Source organism: Arvicola amphibius, chromosome X (genome assembly GCF_903992535.2).
Source record: "Arvicola amphibius chromosome X, mArvAmp1.2, whole genome shotgun sequence".
Classification (NCBI taxonomy): domain Eukaryota; kingdom Metazoa; phylum Chordata; class Mammalia; order Rodentia; family Cricetidae; genus Arvicola; species Arvicola amphibius.
The window spans coordinates 30,902,576-30,913,581 of record NC_052065.1 but is presented as its reverse complement, the minus strand read 5'-3'; positions in this window follow the sequence as shown (position 1 = coordinate 30,913,581).

Sequence of the window (11,006 nt, the reverse complement as noted above, 5' to 3'; positions counted from 1 at the left end):
TTACCCATTTTAAGAAGTGTCAAGATACTTTTATAAAGGTATTTTTGTAAAAAGTGTGTTTTGTTGTTGGTGGCTTTTTTGTTTTTTGTTTTAATACAGGGTTTTTCAATACAGGGTTTCCCTGTGTAACAGTCCTACGTGTCCTGGAACTAGCTCTTGTAGACCAGGCTGGCCTTGAACTCACCAGTGATTCACCTGCCTCTGCCTCCCCAGTGCTGGGATTAAAGGCATGAGCCACCACTGCCCGCCAGAAAAAAAAAAATGTGTTTTAAGCACTATATAAGAATTCCTGGTTTCAAACCACATATTCCACAAACTTCTAAGGGCTCAGCAAGAGACAGAAGTTTCTTTTAGTACCCTGTTGTTAGGAAGTATAGGACTACACTGAGGGAATTGTTTGACAGCCAAGAAGACATAACCCTTTAACTTGTATTTTTGTTTGTTTGGTTGGTTATTTTAAGCAACGTCTCACATAATCTAGGATTCTCTGCAACTGCCGGTGTAGACCAGGCTGGCCTGGTACTTGCACAGATCCATCTCCCTCTGTCTCCCCAGCACTGGGATTAAAGCATTCATCATCAAGTTGGCTTATTGGTTTTTACGTATGTCCTCACTGTGTAGACCAGGCTGGGCTCCAATGCTGGATTATTCTGTCTTGCTCTCAAGTACTGTGATTACAGACATTCACCACCATGCTGAGATTTTTAAAATCGTTATTATTTAAATCTGACATAGGGATAAAGGCAAGGTTTTTTTTATCACAACGGTTCATGGAATTCTATAGAATGTAAAAACATGTGGGTACCAAACAGCTAATCCACGTCCACATAAATTAGCACCAAACTTATTTAAAACATGAATTCTATCTGAATTAGCTGTATAGTTAAACTGAATAGCCTGTTTTGTATTCACATTAGTAGAAAGTTAAGATATTCTAGTATAAAGTAATAATTTAAGAATATTAACTTTGCCTGAGAAAGCAAGCACCAGGGGAGCGGGAGCAGATTGAGTCCAGGGACATTAGCAGACCAGGACTGAGCCAGAAATTTGGGCCAAAAAAGACCTGAGACAGTGAACTCCACCAGGAAAAGGTACAGGACAGTTACCACTGAGCTAGTAAGCCAGAGCCAGAGACCGCCCAGGGTCCAGAGGTGAATCTGGGGCCTTCAAGGGAGTGGACCTGGGCTGGGACCCCTGTGGGTCTGAGCCTGAGTCTGGGACATCCAAGGAACTAGGCCTGAGCCAGGACCTCTGTGGGTCTGGGTGTTGGTCTGGGACATCAAAGGGAATAGACAGGAACCAGAAACCTCTGCAGGTCTGAACATGAGTCTAGGACCAGTAAGGGAGTAAGCCTCAGCCAGGTCCTTTGTGGGTTTGGGCACACCTGAGCCTGGGAACTCCAAGGGAGTAGACTGGCGCCAGAGACCTTTGCAGGACTAAATCCAAGCCAGGGACTTCTGCAGGAGGGGATCCAGACCAAGATTTACAGAAACAGGTCAAAGGCTCTGACCTAGGCTAGAGCAGGCCTGAGACAGCAAACTCTAAGGGACTGGAGCAAAGCCCAGGAGCGCTGAGTAACCTCCAGGAACAAGGAGTGATCAAAGGGGTAACTAGAACCATGACACTGACTGTAACAGAAGAAACAACCATTTGAGCCTTGGATTCACTGGCACCTACAAGATTAATCAACAGAATCCCAGACAGCCCCAACCACACCTATTAAAGGAAAAGATGAGTAGAAAGGGTAAGATCACATGCTACACCACAAAGAACAACACAACACCAGTAAAACCTAAAAATCTTACAACATCAAGACTTGAACAACCAAATATAGATGAAGCATAAGATAATGACCTAAAAAATAACTTCAGGAGAATGTTTGAAACTCTTAAAGAGGAAATGAGAAATTTCCTCTAAGAAATGGAGAAAAAGACAAACAAAAAATGGAAGACATCAGCAAATACCTTAAAGAAAACCAAGAAAAAACAATCAAACATGTGGAAGAAACTATTCAAGACTTGAAAACAGAAATAGAGACAATAAAGAAAACACATGCAGAGGGAATTATAGAAACAGAAATGAGAAAATGATCAAGAAACACAAATGCAAGCCTGAACAACAGAATGCAAAAGATGAAAGAAAGAATATCAAGTGCTGAGGATACAATAGAGGAAATAGAGTCGTCAGCCAAAGAAAACATTAAATCTAACAAAAGCTTAACCCAAAATATCCAGGATATATGGGACACCATGAAAAGACCAAACCTAAGAATAATAGGTATAGAAGAAGGAGAAGTTCAATTCAAAAGCACATTAAATATATTTAACAAAACCATAGAAGAAAACTTTTTCAACCCAAAGAAAGATATGCCTATGAAGATACAAGAAGCTTACAGAACACCAAACAGACTGAATCAAAAAAAAGTTCCCTCGCCATATAATAATCAAAACACTAAACATACAAAGTAAAGAAAGAATACTAAGAGCTGCAAAGGATAACGACCAAGAAACATATAAAGGCAGACCTATCAGAATTATAATTGACTTTTCAATGGATACAATGAAAGCCAAAAGGTCCTGGTCAAGCATTATGTTGACATTAAGGGACCATGGATGCCAGGCCAGACTACTATACCCAGCAAAACTTTCAATCACCATAGAAGACCAAAACAAGTTATTCCATGACAAAACCGGATTTAACCAATAATAGCCACAAACTCAACCCTACACAAACTACTAGAAGGAAAACTCCAACCCAAGAAAGTTGACTACATTAACAAAAACACAGAGAATTGAAAGTCATATAACAGCAAATACCAATGAAGATAAAAATGCACAAATTAAGATCACCAACAATAAAATCTCAATTAACAGGAGATAGCAATCACTGTTCCTTAATAACCCTTAATATAAATGGACTCAACTAACCAATGAAAAGGCACAAGAGTGCTAGAGAGATGACTCAGAGGTTAAGAGCACTGGCTGCTCTCCCAGAGGTCCTGAGTTCAATTCCCAGCAACCACATGGTGGCTCACAACCATCTATAATGAGATCTGGTGTCCTCTTCTAGCCTGCAGGCACACACACAGTACAGAACACTGTATACATAATACATACATCTTTTAAAAAATAAATAAAAAGGCACAGGTTAACAGACTGGATACGAAAACAGAATCTATCATTCTTCTGCATACAAGAAACACACCTCAACCTCAAAAACAGACATCACCTCAGTGTAAAGAGTTGGGAAAAAATATTCCAATCAGATGGACCTAAGAACAAGCAGGTGTAGCTGTCCCAATATCTAATAAAATAGACTTCTGTAGGGCCTGGGTCTGCCCTTGTTCCTGGGGCTCATCTTGAGGACAGTTTCTGGTCAGATGACTAAGCATCCTGTTTGTTCCTGTGCTCCCTCTGCCCTGCCTGGTGATTTGTTGTAGGGCATTGTTGACTCTATTGTTGGTATGGTAATTTCCCACCAGCCTAGGTGGAAGTCCTAGTGCAGCAGTTAGATAAGGTAATTTCCCACCTGACTAGGGGGAAGTCCTTGTGCAGCAGTTAGATATGGTAATTTCCCACCTGCCTGGGTGGAATTCCTTGGGCAGGAGTGGGGTATTTAAGATTTTCCCCAAGGCTAAATAAACGGCATTCGGCTGATCTCCTTTCGAATGACCCAGGTCTCTTAGTGTGTTCTTTCAATCTCCAGGCCCTTGTCCAACTCGCGTACGGTACAGTGGCGTGCGAACTGTACTGAGGGGGTAACACAGAATCGGGTGTTACAGACTTCAAACTAAAATCAATCAACAGCTAGTTCCAGGACAGGCTCCAAAGCCACAGAGAAACCCTGTCTCGAAAAACCAAATAAATAAATAAATAAATAAATAAATAAATAAATAAATAAATAAAAATAAAATCAATCAAAAGAGACAAAGAATGGCATTTCATATTAATCTCAGAAAAATTCATCAAGAGGAAATTTCAATTTTGAACAACTATGCCCCAAATACAAGGGCACCCTCATATGTAAAAGAAACACATCTAAATCTTAAATCATACATTAAACCATAATAGTGGGAGACTTCAACATTCCACTCTCACCACTGGACAGGTCAGTCAGACAAAAAATGAACAGAGAAATTAGGGAACTAACAGATGTTATGATTCAAATGGATTTAACAGACATCTATAGAATAGTCCATCCAAACAGAAAAGAAAATACCTTCTTCTCAGCACCTCATGGAACCTTCTCAAAAATTGACCACATACTCAAGTAACAAAACAAACCAAAACAAAATAAAAAAAAGTTGAAATAACCCCATGTATCTTACAAGAACACCAGGGAATAAAAACAGAAGTCAACAGCAATACCAATTCCAGAAAGCCCACAAACACATGGAAATTAAACAATGCTCACCTGAATCATCAATGGGTCAAGGAAGAAATAAAAGGAGAAATTAAAGACTTCCTATGATTCAATGAAAATGACCACACAATATACCCAAATTTATGGGACAATGGAAGAATTATTAAGAGTAAAGTTCATAGCACTAAATGCCTACATAAAGAAGCTTGAAAAAATCCCACACAAGTGAATTAACAGAACAATTGAAAACTTTAGAACAAAAAGAAACAAACTCACCCAAGAAAACTAGATGACAGAAAATAATCAAATTGAGAGCTGAAATCAACTAAAGAGAAACAAAGAAAACAATACAAAGAATCAATGAGATAAAGAGTTGGTTCTTCAAGAAAATCAACAAAATAAACAAACCTTTATCCAAACTAACCAAAAGGCAGAGAGAGAATATCCAAATTAACAACATCAGAAAGGAAAAGGCGGATGTAACAACAAACACGGAGGAAATACAGAGAAGCATCTGATCATATTTCAAAAACCTGTACTCCACAAAATTGGAAAACTTAAAGGAAATGGACAACTTTCTGGATAAATATCACTTACCAAAGTTAAATCAAGACCCGAAAAGCAAATTAAACAGACCTATAACTGCTGAAGAAATAGATGTCAGTGTGGCGATTCCTCAGACATTAGGAAACAACCTACCTCAAGATCCAGTAATACCACTTTTGGGTGTATATCCAAGGGATTCTCAATCGTGCCACAAGGACATGTGCTCAACTATATTCATAGCAGCATTTTTTATCATAAACAACCTGGAAACAACCTAAATGCCCTTCGACCAAAGAATGGATAAGGAAAATGTGGTACATTTACCCAATGGAGTACAACACAGCTGAAAAAATAACGGCATCTTGAATTTTGCAGGCAAATGAATAGAGCTAGAAAACATTGAGTGAGGTAACCCAGATATAGAAAGACAATTTTCACATGTACTCACTCGTAAGTGGTTTTTAAACATAAAGCAAAGAAAACCAGCCCACCAATCACAATCCCAGAGAACTTAGACAACAATGAGGGCCCTAAGAGAGACTTACATAGATCTAATCTACATGGGAAGTAGAAAAAGACAAGTTTTCCTGAGTAAATTGGGAGCATGGGAACCTTGGGGAGGGTTGGAGGGGAAGGGGAGGCATGGTGGGAAGCAGAGAAAAATGTAGAGCTCGATAAAATTGAATAAAAAAGAGAAAAATGAATATTAACTTTTCAGTTGATATTTAAATTCCGGGCAGTTTAAAAACCTCTTGATTAATTTTTTTCATTTATATAGCTTGCAAATGTCTTTCAGTTATTTGTTGGGTGGGATAAAATACCTCTAGTCAGGTAATATCCCTACATTTTGAATTACTTACCTTCATTATCCTTTATATTATAATACTAATTTTGTAATAACTATGAAATAACTTGTATTTCTTAGTTCTTACCTTATCTATGCAAATAATTATTAGCCTTTAGCTCTGGTTGTTTTTTTCTTTAAGGTTGTTTGCTCTGCTACGGTCTAAGGAGATTCCACTATCTACTGAATGAGCAAGATATAAAGACATGTAGACAATAATGACAATCCCTTCACTTCATGTCCATGAAGGGGGTTTGCAGAGCTAGGAATAAAGGAGAAAGAGAATGAAGGCAAACACATGGGACAGAAAGAGAATATAAGTCAAGAGAGAGGTATCCCTTGGAAGGTGAGGATATTGGGAAATTTAAAGATTAATGTAAAAATTTAAACATTGATTAATCAATGCTGAAATAATGTACCTATTTCTAAGGTGGCTAAGTTTATTGCACTGCTAATTCCTCCACCAAAAGAAAAAAGTTTCTTTATCCACATTTAATGACTAAATAAACATGTAGGGTTAGGGCTCTGGCTCGGTTGTAGCCTGCTTACCTAGCATGTATAAGGCCCTAGGTTTGAATATTCATGCAAAAATAGAATTTTTTGTACTATTTTAGTATTTTTTTGTGTGTGTGTGGATGAATGCCAGAAGAGAGCATTGAATTCTCTGTATCTGGAGTTCCAGGCAGCTGTGAATTGCCTGATGAAAATAAGATGTGTTGGGGGGAACTGAGACTGGTGGTACAGGCCTATAATCCCATTGATTTGAGAGGCTGAGGCAGAAAGATCACAACTTTAAGGCCAGACTAGGCTATGCACTGAGTTCAAGACCGCCCTGGTTAGTGTTATTTATCAAATCAAAACCTTGGAGGTAGGCCTCTGGGCACACCTGTGAGGGATTATCTAAATTAAGATTAACTACTGGGAGTATCTGGGAGGAATTATTTGGTTGGTATGTATGTTTTGATGTAGTAGGCACCATCTTGATTGAGGACAGGCCTATTCTCTAGGCAGAGGAGCCTGATATAAAATAGAGAGGGCAAGCTGAGCACTAGCATGGACTGTCTGCTGTTGACTGTGTTGCTGTTGATATAATGTTAGCAGCTCTCTTAAGCTCCTGCTGTTATGGTTTTCGTCTCTTTAAGAGAGCAAGCCACACCCACTCCCTCCCCCATCTGCTGAGCAAGGCCTATCTTCAGCTTCTGGCCTGAGCTGTCTCTTCTCTTCCATCTTCCTCTCAGAGAGGCAGCTTTGCTTCTGCCTCTCTCCCCCCTTCCCCCCCCCCCCCCGTGTGTGTGTGTGTGTCTGTGTCCTCTTCTTCTCCCCCCCCCCTTTTAAGTAATAAATATCCAATTCTATTCTGTACGATGTGTCTATGTGCCTTCTACCTGCCACCTGCTCATACCCGCCCGCATCTCTGGGCCATGTGACTCGGACCTGAACCGGGTTCTTTTTCCACTCCCACCACCGGCTTCCCAGCTTCAAATGGTGAGTCCTCCCCCCCCCCCCCCCCCCCCCCCCCCGCACCCCGTTCTGCTACGGTTGCTCCATTTTACCGGAATCGTGTTTGGACTGACCCCTGGGACAGTCTCCCCATACAGTGTATTCAACTGGGGACCCGGAGTCCCCCAGCTTCTTTATCCTTTTTTCATTTCTTTTATTTTTCTCTTCTCTCATCATAACTGCCACTCAGAGCAGCCCCAGCCTGTCTGGTTTCTGGGTCACCCGCCCAGATCCAGCCGGGCCATAACACTCCACTCGTGGTCCTCGTCCACGAGTCCTGAGTGTTCGTGCTGATTTGCATCCTGCCTATTTCCAGAAGACATTCCGTTAGAGACCTTGGGTGCTGCTGTTTTGCGGGTTTTCACGATTTTGGCTCTGGATAGCAACCGGCTCACCGGCTTTTTAAAATTCCAGCCGTGGCATGGTGCAGTTTTTTCGGTTCCAGCCTTTTGCTCCTCTCTGCAGCTTGTATTGTGGCATGGCAGCTCAGCAACAGGGCAGATCATGCCTTTAGGTCCTTCTCATTAAGCTTAAAATCCTTACAGCTCAAAAATTATGACTTTTTTTTATACAACACGTGGCTGCCGCCATGTTGACTGGGGTCAGGTGACTTTATCGCTATCTTGACTGAGGGCCAGGTCAGGTGACCAAATTTTGCCATCTTTACTGAGGTATTACCGGCGTATTTCCCCAGTGTTAACTTTATTACATGGGGGACCTTACCACCATCTTGGCTGAAGGCCAGGTCAGGTGACCAAGCTCTCCCATTTTTACTTAAGTATACACTGCCTTGTCCCTTGGTTTTCACTAAATTCCTCTTGTTGACTCTGTTGCATGTGTTTTGCACAGTGACATGCCTTTGGTAGGGCCCATGAAAAGCATCCACGTTGCCCAATTCCTGTTCACTCTTTCTGTGTATAATAATTGTTCATTACATCTCATTTCAGACTACAAAATCATAAGTCTCATGTTTTAAACTGGTACGTACTTTTACGTCTCTTACGAAATTGCCTTATATTTAATTCAACCCTCATTCAAAATATATTAAGCTGTTCTCTACTATTATCAGTTTTACCATTAACCTTCTATTGCAAGCAGTTTCTTCTCTCTGTCTTTTATGAGTGTAAATCTTACCTGTTAAGAGCCAGTACAGTCAAGCTCAGACCCAATCTTCCAGGCAGATTCTATACTGCAGCTATACCTAATAAACAGCCCTCAACTGCTCAGAGATCTGGGGAATGTGATATTTAAATATTTAATTATTAAAAGAGTTTTTATAACAAAAAAGAGAGAGGTTGGCTCTTAGCAGCAGCACTCTACTTCCTCCAAAGAAGACAGAAGAGAAACAGGCGCAGAACAACGTCCATCTGCAGTTCACTTTGACTGCCGAGCACTGACCATTGGACAAAACTGCCTTTCATCTAAACTAAAGATCTCCAGACATGGACAGAATCACTGGAATCGACAGACTAGCTGCTCAGGTCAAGGTAGGCCTGTCTTCCTATAGATTTCTTAGCCCACAGGGTCTTCTGGAGCCTGGCAGGCCCTGTGCTAAACAGCAAAGGTCAAGTGCAACCTTCAGTGACCATGGAGGACCCAAAAAGAATAGCTTTGCGTGCCAACCAAGTAAGTTCTTTGTCATTTTTTAATCAGTAACTCAAGTAAAATCTTATCCTTCTCAAAGATCTCTGACAGTTTGATAGCTGAGAGGTTTTGTCAGGTTACTTCACCATACTATGAAAGGCAGCATAAGAGAGAAATTTTAAGACTGGCAAAAACCTCTGTTCTTTGTTCTGCCAATACCTTAAATAAGATAAGAGACACCAGACACTTCCATGCCACAGACACCACAGAGACCAGCTATGCCAGGATGTGGCCAGCACCCAGCCTTCTCAGGTTCCCCCCCCCAAAGACGACGCCCACAAATAAGTAGAAAGTAGTCTTGAGAACCCACCACCCCAATTCTATCAAACTGTGGTGTCTAATCTCCCGCTTTTTATTATAAAAAAGAGCTGGGAATGTTATGGTTTTCGTCTCTTTAAGAGACAGGCCACACCCACTCCCTGCCCCATCCGCTGAACCAGGCTGATCTTCAGCTTCCGGCCTGAGCTCTCTCCTCTATTCCATCTTCCACTCGGAGAGGCAGCTTTGCTTCTGCCTCTCTCCCCACTTCTCCCCCCCCCCCTCTCTCTCTCTGTGTGTGTGTGTGTGTGTGTGTGTGTGTGTGTATGTGTGTGTCTATGTCCTCTTCTTCTCCCCTCCCCCTTTTAAGTAATAAATATCCAATTCTATTCTGTATGATGTGTTTATGTGCCTTCTACCTGCCACCTGCTCACACCCGCCCGCCTCCCTGGGACCAGCCCAGTGCTGCATCTCTGGACCTTCCCACGCTGCTAGGGACCAGGCACCGGGACCCGCCGCCAGCTGCTTGGGATCTTGCAGCACCCCCAAGCCCGTCATGAACCAGCCACCGCTTCAGGGTCCGGCAGCCCGTCTCTGCCTGGGACTAGCTGCTCTGTGGGCCCACAGGGGATCTTTTAACATTTTTAAAAACCTGCTGCTATGACTTCCCTGCCATGATGGGCTCCAATCTGGAACTGAGAGCCAAACAAACCTTTATGCCCTTTCTCGTTAAGTTAACTTTGTCAGTGTATTTTTATCACAGCAATAGGAAAAGAAACAAAGACAGACCTGGTCTCCAAACAAACAGTTAAAAAATGTGCTAGGAATAAACCAGAGTGTTATGGTGCTGGTTTAGCATACAAATGACCCAAATCCCTGTTCTGTCCCCAACCCAGGCACTTCTTAAACAAAAGCCACTCATTTAAAATGTGTCAGACAGACTCAGGCCAGGGAGGCAGGTAGGCTAACTGCAGACCTTCCCCTTCACCCTGTCCTCTGCTGCCACAAATCCAATGCCCTAGTCTAATACCCAGTTCTGCAGCTGAACACCTGCTGGAATGTCCCTTCCTCAGTGTCCCTAGCTCCAGTTGGTCACACAGATTTTACCCTCCTAGCACCCCTCCCCCCACTCATTGCTTTATCCCAGCCCCAATTCCAGCAGGCATTCCCTGAGAACCCACAGGCCACTCTGACCAGGGAAGGTCGACCAACTTATGTTAGGGTACGAGAGAAGCTCCCCAAAGAAAGACCATCGTATGCAATAACAAGAGTGCTTTACTAATTCCAAATTTGGAGTGGCTCTCGGTAACCCCCAAAGAAGGTCACAAGCTCCTTTTCAGCAGAGTTAGGGGAATTCCAGGGAGGAAAGACTAATCTGAGGCTGATTGGTGGAGAAAAGATTAGTCTTGGGAGGTCCTAGTGGTTAGGGACCTTCCAGCAGCAGGGCAGAGAAAGCTATCTTTAGTTATCAGGAGACTGGGGGGGGGGGCACCTGCTGAGCCAGCAAAGGGGCTGTGGGGTGCCTGCTGAGCTAGCAGAAGGCTGTGGGGAGCCTGCTGAATGGTTGCTCCTCAGTTGTGGTTTTCCTGAGAACTGTCTGGTTAGCTCTGTCCCATTTTAGTGAACCAAAACAAAGGCCCACTCTCTATCCCAGTTACTGGGAGAGCCTGTCTTAGCTCTGGTCTGCCTCCGCCCAGTCCTGTCACTGTAGATCTTCATGTCTCTCCCAATTCATCTAAGTTCAGTCATGAAATCTGATGCCCAGCTCTGTAGTAAACCTTCTGCTGCGGCCTCTACTCACACTCTGCTCCCATTACCAGAAACTAAGCAGATCCTGGTGGAACACACTGTT